This window comes from Condylura cristata, unplaced genomic scaffold, assembly GCF_000260355.1.
Source record: "Condylura cristata isolate star-nosed mole 26May11 unplaced genomic scaffold, ConCri1.0 scaffold00046, whole genome shotgun sequence".
Taxonomy (NCBI): domain Eukaryota; kingdom Metazoa; phylum Chordata; class Mammalia; order Eulipotyphla; family Talpidae; genus Condylura; species Condylura cristata.
In genome coordinates this window covers 2,341,071-2,363,872 of record NW_004567147.1, presented here as the reverse complement: position 1 = coordinate 2,363,872, position 22,802 = coordinate 2,341,071, and positions in this window count along the sequence as shown.

The window sequence follows — 22,802 nt, the reverse complement described above, 5'->3', positions numbered from 1 at the left end:
AGTTATTTTGCATTAACATATATTTACATAAGATTTGCATTATCTTTCTAACTGCATAAATATATTTATATAAATCAATTATCGTGTTTATTCATGTCATCTGACAATGTTTTGATTGCATTTAAGGCACAGAATAGGTTTTCTTAATTTTTAATGAATGCATTTCTCTTAACCATGACACACCTCAAGTAAGTTCATAATTTCCTTTCTTTTCTGTGTATACATATCTTACTGAGGTGAATAAAATAAATTATCACAGCTAAAATGAGAATATTACAAAGGATCAATAACCTTTTGTATTTTTGCCACCTAAAACATGCACAAAACTGAACATGAGAGAAACCATCAGCTCAAACCACTTTAGAGGACTACTTTTGGAATCTTGGAAAATTTTGTCTGTTCTTATACTCAGGTGTAATTATTATGTACCTTCAGCTGGTCATTTAGGTTTTATAAGCCTCAGTTTCCTTATTTGAGAATTAAAAATCAAAACATCAACCTCCCAGAAATTCCCTAAGGGTTTAAAAATATGGAAACACTTTTTCTAAGTCCTACACAAACACAAAATACCATTTTCCCCCCATGTCAGTATCAACTCTCAAGTTTGTTTGCTTTTTCTCATGTGTCTTTTCCTACTTCTGCTAGGGGGTCAAAGAGTTTTCTCCAGAGGCCACTATCACAGTGTCTGTTTTTATACAGTTACAACCCTGGGAGATCGAGTACTTACAGCTCTTCCATTTGCAAATGAAAAATCAAAGGTCCAGAGAATGATTAGCCCAATGTCCATTAAAAGCAAACTGGACATTTCCTGTTAGCTAGTGCTGGAGCCAAAACCTGAACGAAGATCTAGGAGTTCCAGCCCTCTATTTTCTACCACATTCTTACCAGATATGTGATTTTTCAAACATTTTATTTAGTTTAAGTGTTTTGACCAGTCACTATCAACAATTTTTGAGGCAGTTAAACTTAACACTACACCCAACACTGAACCTCTATAAGCTAATTGACAGAAATGAGTTTTACCAAATGACTTAAAAATAGATGTACAATTTCCCCCACAGCACACCCATTAATTTAAACCCATTAATTTAAATGTGAACTTCAAGTTGTCTATAAATTTTAACACAAAGTAAAATTTACTCAATTGCAGTCCTCCATTGTAAAACCATCTACTTAAACCCAGTATGAAATATATGACATGGGACTGCATGACTAGTATCTCACAGCCCATCTATGTTTCCACCCTGGAGAAACCAGATCCTACTGCTGTGTCAGTTCACAAATTAAAGTTATAATGATGTGAGTTGGACTTAGCACTCACCTATCAAGCTTCATTGAATGGGCTTTTTTTTTTAATTTAAAGTTTTATTTATTTGTGCATACAAGGACTGGGGTAGGTACAGGCCAGAGGTAAGGGGTGAGAGGATTCACCAGAGACAGAGTGGAGAGCAGAACAGGAGGATTAACTGAAATAGCAGAGGGCAAGACAGGAAAGAGTTACATGCCAGATGTGGGCAGCTCCGAAGCCAGTATCTAACTGGTGCTGCAGTGGCTGTAGATAGCTTCACAGCGCTGAGACTTAACCCCTCACACCACCAGGAAGGGCCTCTCTGCAAACACTTTAACATATTGGCTGTGTCATGTTTGCCACTGAGGAGTATGACTTTGGTACCCAGCATCTGACCATCTCAGAGTTCACCTGAACTTTGGTAACAGCTGGTACCTGGTTATAGCTGCTAAAACCTGGGGATCATTCCCACGTGAAAAGATGAGGGCCCAGGTTACTATTTGTTCACCTAAGCTTCCATATCTGTCATGGAGAAGGAGCAGGTGATGGTCTGCTCTGCTATGTCCAGACTGCATACAGTTGTAGGGGCGATGAGAGCAAGGACACCTCTGGTCCAGAACAGTCTGGGCGTCTACTGCCTGTCTCCAGCATCCCTGGGCTGAGCGGCACCAGGAATCTCCAGTCATTATGTACTGTAGAGAAATCAAAGAATTCAAGAACAAGGTCCTGGAATGTCTGGCTGCCTCCCAGCTCTCTTGCGAAGAAGTAAATTCCATTGTTGTCTCACTCTCCTTTCCGCACTCTCAGAATCAGCCAGTTACTGTATCCCGGCACCTTTCTCCCTCCAAGGAAACTGCTTGGCCACACCAGGAAGCACAGAAGTCATATAACATAAACTCAGAGAGCTCCCCGCATTTATCATCTATACTCGCACTGCCTGGCTTGTCAGAGACTGTGGGCTTCGTGACTTTCTCCATGTGCTGGACAGTCTCATGGTCACGGTTGTGCCAACTCTTTGAACTGATCCCAAGCCTGTGTCAGGGAAGCCTGTGATCGATTCCCAGTGCCATCCTGCTCTGCAGATTGGGGTATCGCACCTTGAAACCACACGGCTTGGTAAACAATACAACGTGTACTCGGCTTCATAAACACTCCACGTTGTTACAAAGGGCCTTGCAAGCTCAGTGTGATAGGACTTGACCTTAAAAGCTATAGACAATCTAGCGGAGCACAGACGGTTTCATAAAGTACAATCACTTCCTGGAATTCTTGGGGCAGTGCAGTCGGAGCCGTGCAAATCCTGTTTTCCTTGCATTGTTTCCTGCATGTGAATATCATCAGTCTAGCAGGACTGTAACCATGGCACTTGTAAACAGCCGAGGGGAGACTTGTGATAAACGCAGACAGTTTTAAGAAGCTTTATTTTTTAATTTTTTTGAAGGCAAGCCTGGATCAAACCCCACAAATGTGATATAATGTGACATGACAACAGCAAAGTTGATAAATTGCATTTTCAAAGCACACACATTGAGACCCTGACATGTTTTTGAATCACCGAAGGAAACAAAATAGGTGCTCATAGCATTAAGGATAGTGTGGGTTGTTTTTTATTTGTTACCATGTAAGTTTGCACATCAATGTAGGGAGCCAGTTGATGGAGAGATGTGCACTGACCAGAATCACAAGTGATTCTTTCTGTGGTGTGCTTCCTTTTCTACTCAGAGGTTGGGGGCATCTTAATTATTTGAGCCATTAGTTTCCCCAATCATATCAGTAGTAGGGGAAAAAACACTGATGTCACTCCTTGAAGCACTCTGTTTGAGTCTGTTATTCTTTAGGACTTGACACCATTGCTGGGCAATTCTATCCCAAGTTCATTTGAAAATTAACAGGGCCTTATTTAAACGTTGAAGAGGCGAACAGTCACAGAAAATCTGAAGGCACATTTTTTAAATTCTCATAAATTAGAAAAGGAACAATAAAGTACATCCAAAGAAAGAAGAAAAAAGGTCATAGAACTAAATGCAGAAACAAATCAGAAATTTTCATATAAATACCCAAAGACAGGAGCGGTCTGCTATACTATAAGTTAGCTCCCTGGCCAAGGATTGAGCTCCATAGTGGTGATAATGCTGAGATTTAACCCCTAATCTACCAGGAAGAGCCAGGATTATTTATTTTAAAGTCATAAAGAAGACAATGATGACCTGGCTATCACCACTGCCTTCTGCATTGTAATGGAAGCCTCAACCATCAGCTAAGAAAGACATAAATTAAGAATTTCAAAAAAGGAACGAATATGTCATTAGCTACAGAAGGAAAAAAAAAACAAAAAACAGAATAGCAAAAGATAAACAGTTTCAATTAAAGATAGTTTCAATTAATATTTAGAATTTCAATATACCAAAAGCTTAGATACAAATACAATGAAATTTGGACCTGCTGAGTTGATCTCCAACCTTGTACATAATTAGAATATTGTTAGACCTAAACATATAGATTAAATTTTCAGTAGATTTAAAATATGATGGGGTGGGCCCTCACTGGTGGCATAAGGGGTTAAGTATCAGTTAAGCTATGAAGCTGTCCACAGCCACAGAGGCATGAGTTTGATCCAGCGAGGGAGGTGACCCTCATGGCACAACAGACCCCGCCTGTCTTGTCCGCTGCTCCCCTCAGCAGTGTATTTTGTTGTATCTTCCTGTTCTGCTCCACACTTTTTTCTGGTGAATCCTCTCACCCCCTGCATCTCTGGCCTGCACCCCAGCTCTTGTATGAATAAATAAGTCATTAAAAAATTAAAATATGATGGATATGGAACACAATGGCAACAGAAATACATTAAGTTTTTGAGAAAGATTTCCTTAAGAAAGAAATGTAACAGGAATTTACAATACTCAGTTATGTTTTCATAGATTTCTCTATTTAATTTTTGAGATATAACATTTTAAATTATTTCTATTCTTATAGTTCAAGGTAAAATACATAGTAGCTGATGAATATGTTCACATGAGTATCCAAGATCAGTTTGACATTTTTGGTTAGAAGATAAATCTTTAATTGCACTAGTCATACATGGTCCTAAGTAACTAAAAGTCTTACTATGATAATTAGCAAAACATTTACCACTTTAATCCTTTACTTACAAAATTGCAGATTTCTTTTTACCTTTCTTTTCTTTTTTAAATAATATAATGCTTTCTTTTTACATCATGTTGTGCCTTCCTCCATCAAATTGCAGATATTTTTAATAGGTTGTTTTCTTTAACCACACATTAGAATCATGTCTCATTGTCCACACCTCACTTTCTATGCATGTGCTATGTGTTTTAGGTGTCAGAGGGCTATTTTATAAAACACATAATGTTTTTCATAAACAAGTAAGGTTTAAAAAGCTCTCAGCTAAAACTGAACAGCTATCAAGTGACAGAGTTAGGATTTAGGTCCAGATGCTCATGGGTTTAAAACAATCGTATTTGACCCCAACAATACAATTTCATTAATAGCAGACCAAATGTTCTAAAGAAGCTGGAGAAGTAGGAAAGAATCTATCTAATACATGTGGGTAAAAGAGGCTGAGTCAGGAGCCGAAAGCAGATGACAGTTCTGTGGTGGAGTGATTTACTTTCAACCTGACTTCCCTTCTTCATTGTCCTTTCTTATCATCTGGCTTGTAAACTAGTCATGGTATGTTGAGTGGTTGCGTTCCTGCATATCTGATATCCTCATTGGAGGAAAGTAATTGCATACTAACTCAGATCAGTAAAATAAACCCCAGTTCTCCAAAATTCTGTGTCATGGAGATGAACATCTGTGTTAAAATGGATGTATTTAACCATGTATCCACATAAACTAGTAACCTAATGTGAATTCTCAAAGGATTTGACATCTCTTTACATTTCTAGAACTTTCTGTACTTCATGGATAAAGTGAGAAACACTTTTTCAGCATGCAGTTGGGAAAGTTATGTCGGACACACTCTCTGTTGGTGTGAACCACTTACTGGAGTCCTGCAACCGAGACATGGCTCCCTGATTCTGGCTGCCGAGGTCCAGAACACAACTGTGCAGTTTGACTTGGCTTTATATTTACAGAATTCATTTACAGAATGTTTTTACAGAATTCATTTACAGGAATATGCAAAGCAAGAAAATGTCTTCTTTTCAAGACAGTCCCAGAGGAATGCAGGCATACAATGTCCCTTCATTCCATGCAAACAATACAGCTGAGAAGACTCCTTCTAGCATAATAAACAAGCCACAGGCCAGTCTCTGTGTGCTTGACACTGACAATGCTTTTAAAAGTTAGATCAAAAGGTGCTTGAATTATTATTATTATTTTAACTTGATATCTATCTAAACAGCACATGGATTTCTGTCAACTGTTGGATGCAAATAGACCCCAAAGTCTGATGATTCAAATTAATAGTATTTCCAGCATTTTTTGAAATAATCTCTTATACAGATTTGGGGTAGAAAGAAATCATTTTATGTTATATACTACCCATAATGTTATATCTACTATAGATTATATGACTTTCGGCAATTTCATTAGTTCTGGTAGAATAAATTTGATTTTGTTTTTTGAGTATTCCCATTATATATCACAATTGCAGTTGACTTAACTATAACTCACATTAACTATAATACATAACTAACTCATAGAGTATTTTTGTTTTTATCATTGTTTTTAAAAGGATCACTGGCTAATTTTTCTCTTATAAGGAAACTTTAAATATCAATAAGATGTTAAGATCTATTGAGAAAACATTAAAATATTTCCAGAAGTCAGCCAGACTCACTCTTTCTCCTGTCCCCACCTTGAAAACCTGTAGTAGAAAATTTTCTGAAAAAGAACTTAAGTATTATTTGAGCCAGAAATAAGAACAACAGCAATCTGTGTCCTGAGATTTCACCTACAGCAATCAACATATTCTTTGTATAAATGTGTGCCTTTCTACTTAAGAACAAAACAAAACAAACATTCTTAATGCAATATCTAGTTATACATATTAACAATTCATTGACCCAGAGTGTATACTATTACTCACGATCTGTGTCCATACAATGTGGGCATTAATGGCTGATTAAGGACATGAACGTGGGCATTAATGGCTGATTAAGGACATGAGCACATATGGACATGAGTACAAGTCAAAGAGATAAATCATACAAGCAAGATATGAATAATGTGTGAAGGGCGGGACCATTTGAACAGCAGGACACAAACAGAAACTTAAAGCATATTGCTCAGGTAGCCAAGTGCTTTCATCCAATGAAAAACACTTTGGACTGTGTTTTGCATGGAGTTCTCAGAAGCTCACTTTATTTAGGAAGTCATTTGCTTCAGAAACAGCCCCAGAGCCCTCCCTGGTAGCGCAGTAGGTTACGGCCCAGCAGGTTACAGTGCAGCAAGTTACAGCTCAGCGCTGTGAAGATGGTTGCTGTCGCTTTGGTGCGAATTCGATACCTGCTCCAGAGGTGACACACATGGCTTTCCCGCGACTTTCCTGTCTTGCCAGCTGCTCCCCTCAGCAGTGTACTTCATCCATCTGTCTGTTCTGCTCTGCACTCTGTCTCTGGTGAATCCTTTCACTGCCCCCTTACCTCTGGCCTGTACCCCAGTTCTGTATGCATAAATAAAATAAATTCTAAAAAAAAAAGAAGAAAGAAACAGCCAACGTTCAGTTTAAGTGTGGCTAACGTCCGCATTCATTACTGGCAATCATGAGTCTTTCTGAAAAATCCATTTTACCCAAGTTAAAAGAAGATGCAGGCAAAGCATGCCTGAACCAGTTTTATGAAAATTTTCATGAAGACAATTGTCCCCATAGAGGTTATAATAAGAAACATTGTACTTTCACTGTCAGAAGTAACTCACCGCTGTCATGGTATTTAAAGGAGCCATTTGCAGAGCTCTAGATCTGACACATAACAGTCAAATACAAAACTATATCCAAATACCTGGCACCGGTATTTCCAACATCCATATTTCCAACATCATCCACAGTTTCCTGAGGTAGTTGGTTTAAGTTCAGAGCAGACCCGGCACCCTTGAAGTTTCTCAGAGCTCAGAGAGGTTTCTCCTCTTGTAGGCAAGGAAGAGAACCAGGTCTCCCCACCACATTGACCAGACTGAGCCAATAGGAAGGTCATGCACATTCTAGTGTCTCCTTTTTTTTTTCCTGAAAGAATTTGAAGTTACCTATTTTTTAAAAAGCACAATAAATAGTAATGGTGATTCATTTCTGCTTCTCTTGGTCATAGCAAAGAAGTCACTGTCCTAATAATGGTATGGTGACCAGATCTATTATAAATAGTTTCATTAAATAACAAATTATACCCAGCTCCCGGGGGCTCTTATTTTTCTTTGAACCACCTTTGGAACAAGAATAAATAAAGCTCATTGCAAAGTCATGAACTGGATTTGTCCTGGCTGATTCAGGCCTGGGCAATGGCTCTAAACTTCTTATTTATGAGTCTGGACCTGTTGACTCATTGACAATCAGCAACTTTAGGGCAATATATGAATGTAGCACAAACCAAAGCTTCTAAAAAGCTTAAAGCAAGAGAATATTATGTTCTGGGTTGCCTGGGGAGTGAGAATTTTTCAAAATGTTTAGGCACCATAAGTGGCTTAATCTCCCACTGGTGAAAATGAAATTTGTTGTATAATTCTCCGAAGGTTTTTGTCCTCAAGACAAGTGATTTACTGGCTTGAAGCTTAATGACACAGAGTGCGAATTGTCTTGAAGATACAGTACTAGACTCAAAATTTAAAGTGGAGCTAAGGTAATAAATCTAAATTCTCTTCACCTCCTTTCTTTGCCTGGGATAGTTTCTTTTTTCATCTTTGTTCAATAGAGATCTTGGAAATCTTGAGTACATAGCTTAAGTTACACTTGAATAATTACCTACACATCAAAATCTTGCACAAGTGTACTTTGGACATTTTTCATGAGTCAAATGTTGACTTATTTATTTTTTTTTTTTTTTAGCATTAAGTTGTTACCAAGAAACATAGCAACATGAAATTTACTTGCAAAGATTTATTTTTACACTAAGTCAAGTGGATTAAATCATTTATATTAGTATGTGGACTCAGAAAATGATTCCCTTTACAAGGTCCTGAAAGAGGATGCTTTGGTTGTTTGGAGATACTCTCTAGCTCAGTTTATAATTCTCATGATTTTAATCAGTTTTTAAATTATTATACTAAGATTTGGGACAAATCTTATACTTAAATATAAGTGGGTAGAGTTTTGTTCTTTCTCTAATGAATCAATGTTGTCCATACTGGCAATCCAAGCTGTAGTAAAAATGAGTAAATTAGGCTTTATTTTTTCACCTTCTGTACAACAGATAGCCTTTCCTTGAAATGCTATGTTTTCCAATATTCTAACATCTAGCAAACAACAGATGGGCCTTGTCTTTGCAGCGCTGTGTGGGTGGTGTGGCTGGGAGCACTTAACTGTGTGCAGAGGACTCTCTTAGTTGGTGTCTCTCTTGCCCTCTCTGCCTGCCTGTGTGTATGGTCCCCTGTCTCAGCATGAAAGCCCTGTAAAATCCATCCAAGGCTCCAAATTCTCTTTTTGTCTCTGAGAAATCTCAAGGAACTTACCTGGCCTGGGGTGACTGCACGACACAAACCAACCAAAATATCCATGAAGACCTAAGCCTCTGTTATTTAACACATTTACATACAGAATATTCACTATTTTGTAGCACTAAGGAGATTGCTGTCTGTACGTTCCTCCTCCCTCTCTTCCTCCCTCATGCTTTTTTTTTCCTCCTTCCTTTATCTTTCTAAAATATTTTCAAAATATTTTGCTACTAGTATCTGAAACAACAAAGTCACCCAATTTCTGTCTAAAAACTATGGGTTAGAATCTCCAACCTGCCCCTGGTCAAGGAGTGAAGGTTAAAGAGACTGACAGTTTCAGAGTAAATTTGGACTCACCATGCAGCAGCAAAATGCAACCTATGCATTCCTTCAAATCACTGAAGCTTCCTGCCAGATTAAATCTGAGTATTCTTGCTTATCACCCAGGGCCACAGGCCACTTGCTGCTCTGAGGCCACCTCTAGTCCCAGGGAACAGAAATGCCAGGAGGCTCATTCCACTGCCCCAAGTCCTGTCTGGGACTTCATTCCCAAAGCAGCACATGCCTGGTAGTTGGTGGTGGGCATAAAATGAAGAGAGAGGTACAAAGGGAAGAAATAATGAGGAGAGGAAAGAGCAGGATAGGGATACAAGCAAAGGAGTACAAAGAGAACAGAACATTTTGTTGTCCAGAATAAAACCCATCCCTATCCCAGCTCCCTAAGATGCATCGCCGTGTTAATGGTGGCAAGAACCTGCTGCATCCTGGAATTTCCTCAAGTATTTCTGTCCTGTATGTCCTTATTTGGGGATGTACAGATGTTGGAGGGCAAGGTATTGATGCCCAGAAAAGTGCTTTGAGAACTGACTGAGGGTTTGCTTCTCTGGAAGACCTTACCCATGGCGGACCTTTCATGAAGAGGTGTGTGTTGAGCAAATATAATGAATGAGTCATGAGGATTGGGATGACCATATCCAAGGGGAAGGGAGAACAGCACACACAAAACTGTTTTTAAGTTGAACTTCATAAAAACAAAAAGGTGAGGCTCTCAGCCGAGGTCAGCCACCAAAATATCTGGAGTCGAAATAGGGACTGAAAGCATGATGTGGATGAGGAGTCATCTCTTGACAGATCCCCCTGATAGCAAATGAACATTGTGGGGTGGCAGGAGTTCTGTGAAAGAGGAGCTCTTGGTTCTGGGGTTCTTTTTCAGGGGACCAGTGGATAAAGATTCACTTGTGATAACCAGCCAATTGCTATTGGGAATGTTCAAAGTCCTGATGGATACACATACAAAAGTACAGATATTTGCATCAAGTGTGTGTGTGTGTGTGTGTGTGTGTGTGTGTGTAGAGGTGCCAGAAGTGTGGAAAGTGAAAGGATTCACCAGAACAGGCAGAACAGGGAGATCTACTGAGATCCACTGCTGAGGGAAGAAGCCAGAGAGACAGGAGAGGTCTTCTGTACAATATGTGGGTCAGCTGCCTGGCCAGGGATCGAGCTCAGGTCATAGCAGTGGTAATGCCAGGGAGGCCTCATTTTTACATCATAATTTTTTTCAGACATAAAATAAATTGATGTAGCTATTATGTACTCTTGTTTTATTTCCAATTTTTGCTAGTCATCCTTTCATTCCCCTTCTCTTCTTTAACCTACTATTATTTTCATTAAAATGCTATCTACTTTAATTGGTTTCTTCTTTATTTCTTTTTAACGTGCACAAGGAACATGAATATATTCACATGGAAAAAATTACAAATATTACATATATGCATAAAATAAGCACAAAAACACACTGTGGTAGGACCTGTTTTCCCACTTGCTTCTCCAGAGGAAAACACTATCAATAGTTTGGTATCTATCCTTCCAGTGATGTGTGTGTCTACACATGCATGTATATACAAAACATGGGCAGAGACTTGCACATATGTACTCACACATACCCATACCGTGCATATATTTATACCCATATTCATATCTACATCCTCATCATATATACCTGCATCTACGTCTAAACATATACATATTATATATTGGTATGTCTGTGTGCACATTTATCATTTGTTCATCAGAACAATGAGGTTATTCTTATCAAAGTTTTTAAGAGATAGAAACAAAGTTTGGTAATTTAACATTGTTTTAAAATCTCCATGTTTTATGAAACCTGGAATTGGACATATATATATATATATATATGTTTTTCTTTTTTTTAGATTTAAGATTTACTTATATATGTATACAGAACTGGGGTACAGGCCAGAGGTGTGTGGGGAGGGTGAGAGGCTTCACCAGAGAAAGAGTGGGGAGTAGAACAGGCAGATAGGCAAATTACATTGCTGAGGGGAGCAGCGGGTGGGCGGGCCGGGTCAGAAGAGGTCTACTGGGACATGTGATCACTCCTCCCCACCCCACCAACCTCTGCACCCCAGAGGGATCAAAGTCAAGCAGCAATGGCTTAAGCTTCTTAGTGCTGTGCTTTAACCCTCTGTGCCATCAGGGAAGACCCTGGGCATATAATTTTAAGCATACATTTTTTCCACGTATAGTCAATAGATTATTGCTAAATACCAGTTTGGAAATAATATATATATTTTTTTTAAATTTATGTGTTTCAAGTACTGATTGGAGTAGTAATAAGCCTTTGGGAGATTTGCTAAGACTATTCAAAATTCTTGAAATTGCTAATTCAATTTAAAAATTCCACAGGCATGAGTTTCTCCATAAACTTGGAAGTACAAAGATTAATGACCTAAGTATTTATATTTTAGCTTGAAATCTAAAAGTAGGAAGAGACTCACCCATAATTAATGAAATAATGTTGACTGGTAGGCCTTTTGCCATCTAGAAAATAACTATATCAGCCTTGATAAATTCAGAAGCCACTTATTCAAGAAAACTTTATTTAATCTAAACTTACCAAAAAAAAAAGTATCAGGCAAGATATATTTTGATCATATTCCATATTATCACCAGGGGTTAATGTAAATACCATCTACATTAAGTCATAAAATTATAAAATGATGTTTTTTCCAGAAGTGATTTCTTTGCAAATGCTTTGGAATAGCACAATTCTGAACTATAAGTCTTATGCAGAGAAACACTGCAAATTCATTGTTTCAAAAGATGCAGCAAAGTTCATCACTAATGGTATCCTAAATAGGAAAGAGGAAGCCTTTCAAAAACTAAAATTGAGAGTCAATGTCTAATCTCTGTTACAACATAAATATGGAGTGGAGATAGTAAGAATTATATAAGCTTTTACAAATAGAAAAACGAGCAAAAGGAGGTAATTTGAACTTTACTTTGTAACATAATATCTGTGCGCTGATGACTACTATATTAATATTGCTAGTCACTTCTTTCTTCTGTTTTCAGACTTATATAAGCAATGGCCAGTGTTTATCAATCTCTATTTGGATAATTCATATGCACTGAAACGTCATTTCCAAAATCACTGAATTTTTCATTTCTTTCTCATCTCCCACCTTATAAAAATATTCTTTTCCAAAGACACTGATCTAAAAAACTCCCCATCTACCAAGCTGTTCACCTAAAATGACAATATTTCTGATGCCTGCATTTCCTTCAAGCCTCTATTCCCAACTGGTCACCAAATATTGTTGATTTTACTTCCAAAGAGATTTTTATCTCTCCTTTCCACTCTAGTCTAATATTAGACTATAGTCTAATAGTATAGTCACTATTACTTCTTGCCTAGAGTTTTGGAAGAGCTTCCTAAATAACCTGCTTATTTTTTATTTTATTATTTTATTTTCCATTTTCCAGATAGTAACCAGTGTGATCATACAAGTTTTGAATAGCCTCACCTTTCATTTGAAATCAGGCATTACCTTAAAGTGGCTTATAAATGGGGTGACCATCTATCTTGGTTTGACAAAGACAATCCTGTTTCTATCAGCTGAGTCGGTTCTTAATATGACTCTTCCTTTTATCCTCTGTATCCCTACCTGGATGATAGTTATAATGGTTAGACTTTACTGTTATGATTTATTTTTATTTATTTAGGCATACCAGTAACTGGGGTGAAGTCCAGAGGTGTGGGGAGGGTGGTGAGAGAATTCATCAGAGGCAGAGTGGGGAGCAGAAAAGACAGATCAACTGAAATACACGGCTGAGGGGAGCAGTGGGCGAGACAGAGAGGTCAGCTGCACCTAGGATTGAACTCTTGCCACTGAGGCTGGAAGACAGTTTGATAGTGCCGAGACTTTAACACCTGCCCCATCAGGGAAGCTTTGACTTTACTTTTAAAACCTTGCTTGCTTTGACAACTCGCTTGCCTTCAGAATTAAAACAGTCTGTCTGCCTCTTCTTCATGCTACTTCAGCACCACTGACACCCTTTTAGTTATTTAAATATGACAAGATCTTCACTGCCTTAGGGCCCTCACCTCTCCTGTTGCATCCTTCATTCTATATCTGGGTATTCTTTCTACTTTTTCAATTTTGGCTTAAGTATCATCTGCTAAGAGAATCCTTCTCTGATAGTGCAAGCTATCAAAAAATGACTTGTTCCCTCCTGAGCTACTTTAATGGTACTATATTATTTTTTTCTTGCAATACATATCACTATTTACAAGTACATTCATTTGAGCATTTTTTGGGTGCAATGTAGAATTTTCCTTACAGACACTTAATTCCATATAGGAAGAAAAATATGTGTTTGAAAATGATAGAGGATCCCAAAGGATGGTGGATTATACAAGTTCTATTAATATATATTTACTATGCTAGAAATTATGAATGAGATGCATAATATTTATTATTCACTGATTTTAAAATAACTATAACATAAATTTTTATGTAGCAATAATGCTATAGTTTTATGAAAAAAAAACAACTAGGTTTTTCAAAGCAAGAAAAAAAAATTAATGGAAAAGGCAGATTTGCTTTGTGATTTTTTTTAAAAGATATATTTATTTACACATACAAGAACTGGGATATAGGTTAGAGGTATGAGTGGGGTGGGGTGGGTTTGAGTGACTTCACCAGAAACAGAGTGGGGAGCAGAACAGGCAGATTGACAAGGTACACTGATGAGGGGAGCAGCAGGTGAGGCATGAGAGGTCTGCTGCACCATCTGGGTCAGCTCCCTGGCCAGGGATTGAACTTGTGCTGCAGTGGGTGTGGATAGTTTTGTAGTGCTGTGCTTTAACCTACTGTGCCACCAGGGAGGCCCCTTCTTTGTGATTATTCTTTGTGATCACTAAGAAACCTTTTTACATCTAGTAGAAAAAAAATGAAGGAGAAAAACACATATAGGGAAAAATTAAAATTCCATTTTTTTTCTAGGAGAAAAAATGAAGAATAGGTGGACTAGAAACTTTCTGTTACTTCATTGGCTACAGATTAGTGTCTGTTTCTTAGGAAGGAGAGGCTACAGTGTCACCAAAGGACTTACTGGACAAATGTATATACTTTCATTAACAAAAGAGGTCTTCTGTGGTGTTTCATAACTAATATTTTTATTGCCCTGCATAAAATCTGAATTAAACAATAAACTTCTTAGGGAATTTAGTCTATATTGTGTTCTCTGAGACATTAGTGCCGTTTGAAATATTAATAAAGTACTAAAAATAATGAAAACAAATTAGTTTTGGAAACCCTGAGTTAAACAAAACTAAGCAAATATCTTAGCAGAAGTTCTCAGGAACATGACTGTAATTACATGCATTGGGAATTATTCAAGTGAGTGGTAACAGTAGTTACCATTTCCCAAATTTAATCATATTTTTCATTGATCTATTGTTTTCAATGAAGACTTACTTCTTCCCAGAAACTGAAGTACCAAGGAATACACTTTGGGAAACACTACTCTGTGGTACTGTTAAACTCTGGAGTGCCTAATTAATTAACTAGGATTATGATTTTTAAAGATTTTTTTATTTATGTATACAAAACTGGGGTACAGGCCAGAGGTGCAGGGGGTGAGAGGATTCACCAGTAGAGTGGGGAACAGAACAGGAAAAACAACAAAGTATACTGCTGAGGGGAGCAGCTGGTGAGATAGGAGAGGTCGCTGTGTCATGTGGGTCACCTCCCTGGCCAGGTATTGAACTCATGCTGAAGCAGCTGTTGCTAGCTCCATAGTGCTGCACTTGAACCCATTGCACAACCAGGGAGGGCCCCAGAGTTATGATTTTAATTCTAGGATAAGTAAATTAATAAGATCCCCTCTTTAAGGGATTTATTCTTAATGTTTATTTCAAAATAAGTACCTTGCAAATCATATTAACACCATGATGATTTATACTTTGGGTACTACAATATTCTGATTTTTATATTGTAATACCGACCCACATCTGAAAAAAATAGACCACAAGTATAGCAGACATTAAATAACAATGTTTTGATTGATTACTTTATACTTTAGATTTAAGTAGTTTTGTTTTGAAAGTCTGTGGTGGTATCCAGTGGGGAGAGAAAGCCAGAAAGGAGGAATCACCACTAATTATACCTTAGGTTTCTGTGTTAAGGATGCCTGTGAGTACCACATGCAGAACAATGATTGCAGTGCCCATTCAACAAGTTTTTGCCATCTATTCTAATAAGAACAACATGAGTTTGTGAGAAATGCAATGCCTTGAAGTCTGCTTAGTTCATGATATTCTTTTAAGAATATACATGGTCTTTCAGAGCACCCAATGCCACAATAGTGAAGGCAAGGATAAATAGATGGGACTACATCAAGTTAAAGAGCTTCTGTACAGCAAAAGAGACATTACAAAAAACAAACAGACAGCCCACTAATTGGGAAAACATTTTATCACACAAAAGTAGTGATAAAGGACTGATCACAGAAATCTACAGAGAACTGACGAAACTCAACAAAACTAAAGTAAACAACCCCATCAGAAAATGGGCAGAAGAGCTAAAAAGACACTTCTCCAAAGAGGAAATGCAGATGGCCAACAAGCATATGAAACAATGTTCAACATCACTCATAATAAGGGAAATGCAAATTAAAACCACAATGAGATACCACCTCACCCCAGTGAGAATGACACATCTTCAAACAACTAGCAACACCAAATGTTGGTGAGGATGTGGAGAAAAAGGAACTCTCCTGCACTGCTGGTGGGAATGCAAACTAGTACAATCACTATGGAAAACTGTTTGGAGGTTCCTCAAACTGCTAAACATGGAGCTTCCCTACGACCCAGCAATCCCACTCCCAGGTATCTACCCAAAAGACACAAAAACACTGATTGAAAAAGATACCTGTACCCCCATGCTTATTGCTGCTTTATTTACAACTGGAAAAACATGGAAGCAGCCCAAATGCCCCAAAGTAGATGATTGAATTCAAAAGAGGTGGTACATATATATACAATGGAATATTACTCAGCAACCAAAAAAGAGAAACACATGTCTTTTGTAGCAACTTAGATGGAGCTGGAAAAGATCATGCTTAGTGAGATAAGCCAGAAAGAGAAAGAAAAATACCAGATGGTTTCACTCATAGCAGGAGTATAATGGACCAGGCGAGAAAATAACAAGAATAATGAATAAACCATATATCAGAGATATTTTGTGGGAGTGGAGTGGGGAATGGGATCAAAAAAGGGGGTGGGGGTTGGGGAGGGAAGTGCACGGGATTATGGTGATGATACATGGGTGACTTGGTGATGGGAAACCCGCGGGGATTACAATGAGATGGAAAAAAAAATGTACAAAATGATGTGAAAATAAACTGTTATAAAAAAAGTAAATCAATAAATAAAAGAATATACATGGTCTTTATATTCATTTGAAATTCTGAATATGCTTGAATTCCAACTCAACAAAAATGTAAAAAGCATGATCCCCATTCTAATGAACTTACAGTTGGCATAGACAGACTAGAGGATAAGTAGAAAAATCAAATGATATTAACATTAAACATGAAACAAAAATATAACGAACTTAGTAATATGAATCATATCTAACTAAGTGCATGCATGGTTATCAATTGAATTATAAACCACTCGTATATGTATTCCAGAAATGTACTATAACAAGCTTTCCACCAAGACTGTTCTGGAATACAGGAAAGACAGTTGAAACAAATCGGCTCCTTCTAAAAATCAAGTAACAGACTAAGGCACATCACTGCCCACTATCCCTGGAACACACCAGTCCACAACTCTAGATAGGTCTGGTCCCCAAGAAGTTTAAACTAAGATTGGCCTACAGGGAAGACCCCTTCCCCCAACCTGGATCTCAAGAACAGCCTGACACCAAAGCGGAGTCTGGTGACAGCCAAGCATTCCTGGAATGATTGCTTGATGAGTCATTTTCAGAACTCTCATAGTTGTGAAGTGCACAGCTTTATTTTCATTCTCATTTTTTTTTCACGTTAAAAAGCTTCCTGGTTTTGCTCTTCCTGCAAAAACATGATTAATATTCAGTCCGTGATTAGATACAATTTCTATAGAGGGCAATGAACAGGTTGTTTTGTTCTTTTTCTCCAGCTGAGAACTTGGGGAAAGAATGTCATTTATTTTATTTTCTACCTCAGGGAGAGTTTTGGCGACTTTGTCCACTGTGTTATAAACTTCAAGGATATGCTCTGTACTTTCAATGCAAGTTTGCAACATAAACCCCTTTTGAATTAGGCATCTATGAATAAATAGAAAAGAGAGAGCAAGGGAGAGTTTAAAGACTGCAATTTTCAATGAGCAGCTCAATTTGATAGCTCTGTACCCTACATAAATTGTTGACATGTATTAAAATACAATTAAAAAATGGGAAGAAGAGGTTTCTATTTGGATTGGAAATGCTAGATATATTAATGCTACCACAGCATCAAGAGATATTTGGGACATGACAGATCAAAACTGAAAATGAATAGACTAAAAGGAATTGGCATATGAAAGAATATGTTCATGTATGTTATTCCAGACATCCAATTTAAACAAAATGCTATTATTTGTGATTTTAGTAGCATTTAGCATGTGCTGAATACATGAAGTTCTTAACTATGTGATATAAGTCCCTTCCCCACACTTGATTATGTTTCTATTTATTGGATTATTTGTATCCCATTCTTTCCAAACTATACTTTTGGTTCTGATATTTACTGAACAAACCACACTCCAAGTTGTGTTATAAGAAAGTGGTAACCAAATCAATAAATGTCTACATTTGTAAGCAGGCAACAGCCATGGAAAGCTCAAAGTTGATAATTAACAAAAAGTAAAATAACATAAATATTTATAAATTATAATTAGATGCAAATTTTAACACTACTATACAGTGGTTCAAGTATATATGTTTAAGTATATATGTTTAGATCATCAAATGAACACGACTGTTAAATCTATTGTAAACTTGAATATAAAGAAGTAAGTAAGGTCATACTTATGATCTTGAGCAGGGTAGAAAAAGAAAATTTATTAGAATGATTGGAAAACAGGAATACATATTTCCATTTCAGTTTATGTTAAAGACAGGTGTGTTACAGAGTCCCCACTGGGCCCCACCAGCTGAGCAGTCGGGCCTGATGGCATTGGTGACAACTCAATCAGTCCCTTCTCAGCCCCAGAGCACAGCCTGTGGGCCAGTGGGTGCAGATGGTTCTGAAAGTGGGAGCAAGAGTGTGGTTTCCCCACCCTGTGGTCCAGGGCATGCAGAACCAGGAGGACTGCATCAGCAAGGTCTCTGGGTTTCTGGGAAAGCACAGGTCCTTCTGCGCTGGCTCTGGTGCCACAGCTCCCTGGATTAAAGGCAGAGAGGCCCGCAGAGCATCAGGCCAACATGGCAAGCTCCGGGCGCAGGCTGCCCAACTGGCACTGGTACCCAGGGCCCAGAACTGCTGCAGGGGCCCCTGAGTTGTTGCATCTGGCCCTGCTGAAGAGAGCTGGGAGCAGAGTACCTCTGGCCCCACTGAGCCCAGCTCTAGTCCACAAGCCTGCCTAGCTTCCAGGCAGGTCCAAGTCTGGAGAGGCACCTAGTTTTTTCACTTTTTGTAACTAGCACCAGGATCAAAATGGACCAGTCAGATTCAAGCTCTCCAGCTATTCACATGTCTTGGGTTCATTGTATGAATTAATAAGTGGAGTGAAAGAAGATTGAGTTAAGATTGAAAAACAATCTAATCAGGCTTGTAGGGTAAGGGCCCTAAAAATGATAAAAGTAAAGCAGGTAGCCAAATTTGATGCTTTCCGCAGATAGCCTCTGAAGAAAGAAGACTCAGCAGATGACCTTCAAAGAAGCACCAAGCACACTGTGGGGCTAAAGACCTCTGCAGACTGCAAGAACTCTCTCACTTCAAGGCCTCTCTACACTTTCAGATCTCCGTAGACCTCCAGACCTCTGTAGACCTTTACAGAGAACTGGCTGCTGCACCTGCCTCTGACTTGCCTCTGACATCATTATCATGGAGCACTGTCAGCCTCAGCTGGGTATCTCAAAGAGCTGGTTGCTATTGGTTCATGCCAATAACATGTAATATTGCCTTTTGGTCACTGGTAGTGACTGGCACCACTCACCAGTGCTAGTCTGCACTGCTGAGAAGTGGTGGACCCTCTGTGTCTAGCCATCTTTGAGACTGCTTGCCACTTCCGATTGTCCAGCACTGCTTCCTGGCGTGGTTGCCTCCATTGCTGTCTGGTCAGCATACACTGCTGTTCCGCTGACTTCAGACTATTGCTGGGGGCTGCTGTGGTGTCACCGCAGCAGCCCACTTGGGGTTACCACCCTCTTCCTCTGTGAGTTGGCTCCTGCTCCACCACCACCAGCCATCATTGACAGACCTATGTTCAGGACTATGAACGCTGCAGATACTGTCTCATGTGACACAGCCAGAAACTGATTAGCAACTCTGTTCCCCATTCTCTTGGTTGTTAGCTAAACCCCATGGTAGTTGCAACCGGAGTCTGAGTGGTCTTGCAGTTGTGAGCACATGGATGAGAACTCACAGACAGCGGCTGTCCCGCTCTTTCTTATGGCCCTCTGACATGATTTCAGTTGCACAGAATGAAGATTACAGTTTGAAGGTGTTTTACTTTCCTAATTAACTTTTTCCTGAGGATAGGATACAGAGTGCTCTGCATTTTAAAGAGCATGAAGTGAATTGAAGATGTAGAAATTATCCATATAGGTAGAAAACACAACTACTTCTTTCCACTGTTCTCAGGCTTCAACAGTTTGTTGGTTTTTGTTTTCAGAAAATTAGGAGAAATTTTAGAAAGTATTGACAGGGCTAGTGCTGAGTGACTAAGAAGACAGAAATTGCTGGGTTGTTAGTTTTGAAAAGAAATTCATGATCAAAAGAAAAAAAAAATGACAGCCCACCATGTACAGATCATCTGGAACAAGTCACTCTAGATTGGGATGTATTTGGAACATCCAGATACAACAATAATAAAAGAATAATGACATTTTTATAAAGTTTAAAATTACATAATTTCAATAAATTGACTGCATATGTCGGGGGCAGAAAATAAGTATTTTAGCCCCCTGAATGGATTATCAGCTCCTCAAACCCAGATCTATCTTGACTTTACTAGGAGACAAGTCACAGAACATTAACTGTTTTCTTTATTAGTATTATCTTTTAAGTAATGTCAATATACAGTGGCTTATTGATCTATGAATTTGTTATTTGTTGACACTTAGCTATGACAATGAAGGTTTAACATCTGTATACACTTCCTTTCCCCTACCTTAACTATTAATAATGAACCATGTAGACTACTATAATTTATTTTTATAAAAGATTTATTGTATTTACTTATGCATACAGAGGTGAGGGAGATGAGAGGATTCAACAGAGGCAGGGTGGGAAGTAGAACAGGAAGATCTACTGAAATATACTGCTGAAGAAAGCAGCAGTTGAGACAGGAGAGGTCTGCTGCACCCTATGAGTCAGCTCCCTCGTCAGGGATTGAACTTGTGCTGCAGTGACTTCTGATAGCTTGAGAGCTGACACTTTAACCCCTGTGCCATCCAAGAGGCCCAGACTACAATAATTTCATTTTCCTTTTTGTATACCTGACAAATTATACTGTAGACTATAACAATATAAAGTTATCACTTTATTTTTTAATGTTTGGTTTTCTATGCAGTTAGCATTGATTCATCTTTAAATTCATCAACAAGCTGATAAAAAGCCTTTTCATGTAATAAATACATCAGTTGAAATTTATGAGCACCATATTTTGAGGTGTCAAATTTTCTATTGCTGCACAGCTATCTTCTGGGGATATTTCTTCTCCACCATCATGGGAATTTCTTTCAATTCTCTTATGCTGCTTGTTGGATTTCCTGTTTCCTGGATCCCACATTTCCTTTCGCCTGGTGCACTTACTCCTTTAGTAACTTCTCTAATGAGCTTCTGGGAATCATTCCAGAATGCTTAGCCTGGAATGGACTAGAAAAACCGCAGCCTGCAAGTCAAATCCATGATCTGCTTTTATATAATCCTTGACTTGAAAAGGGTTTTTACTTCTTTAAAGTGTTAAGTATTGGGGGAAAAATGCAAATAAACAAAGAATACTATGCTTCAGAGATTTTATAAGATCTTTAGAACCTAAAACATTTACTACCTTTAATGTTTATTGAAAAAAAGTTTGTCAATCCCAGGCTAGCCCTTGCGGGAATGTAAAAATGAGCACCCAAGCTAAATCTTTTCTTTACAAATTATCCAGAATAATTTGTGTCATCGACACCATGTCCAGTGTTTGTTGTATGGCTTTAAGTTACTGACTCAATGTCATTAGTAGCTCGTTTTCACTTTCAAGTTTCCTATTTTATGCTGGAGTCCATGCAATGATACATTCTACACAAACAGAGATTTTTTAAAAATTTCTTTTTATTACAGTAACATTGTTCTGCATCATTGTTTGCATTGCAGATGTGAAGGGCCTCTCCATCAGTGTTGTGTTTCCAGAGCCCCCCAGGCCATGGCCATGGTCCCCAGAGCCCCTGTGCTTCCTTCTTTGTTCTTGCTCCTCTCCCTGGTCGCCTCCATTCTATAGTCAATGTTCAAGGCTTGGATATTTAGGGTTTTGTCCTGACCCTTTGGAAAGAACACTTTCAACTTTACTAGCATTTTCATAGAATGAACTTTTAATTTTGTGAAGCTTCTATAATCTATACATGTTATAAATTTCAAATTCAACCATATAATGACATTTTTTTCTGCTGTTCTTTGTTTATTTCTTAAATTTGGATCCTCCTAGGTGGCCAAAAGGTTAAGTCTCAGCATTATCACCACTATGGCCTGAGTTCGATCCCGGCCAGGGAGCTGACCCATATGGTGCTGCAGACTTCTGTCTCACCCACTGCTCCCCTCAGCAGCATATTTCAATAGATCTGCCTGTTCTATTCCCCACTTTGTCTCTGGTGAATCATCTTATCCCCTGCAATTCTGGCCTACACCCCAGTTTTTCTACTAAATAAATAAATATATTAAAAAATCTCAGGTTGTTTATTCATTTTCTAAAACAATCATTTAAGTGTTACACTACTGTTTTTCAATTTCATTTATATTTTGATATGTAGTAATTTTATTACTGAATAATTTTAAATTTCCATTCTAATTCGAATTTTATTTTAAACATTTTGTTACTTTATGGGCTATATGTGTGTATATATAGAGATTGTTTCATATAGCACTTATTTTTATTTCTTATTTTACCGAGAACAGCAAATTTCGCTCTGTAAATGCAAACAAAAGGAACTTGGGAGCAGCAAAGGAAAAAATACAGCAATTGTAACCACTAGTACAGAAGGAGCGGGAGCAGGAGAGCTAGCAGGTGAGGGGAAGGTACTTAACGATGATGGCGCACAGGGTGCTGCACGGACAGGCGTCAACACCTCCTGACAGGGTCTGCCGGGCCTGGAGCCAGGACATGTGGTGCCCCGGGACAAAATCTTCCCAAGTCCTGCCACTACAGGAAGTGGAGGAA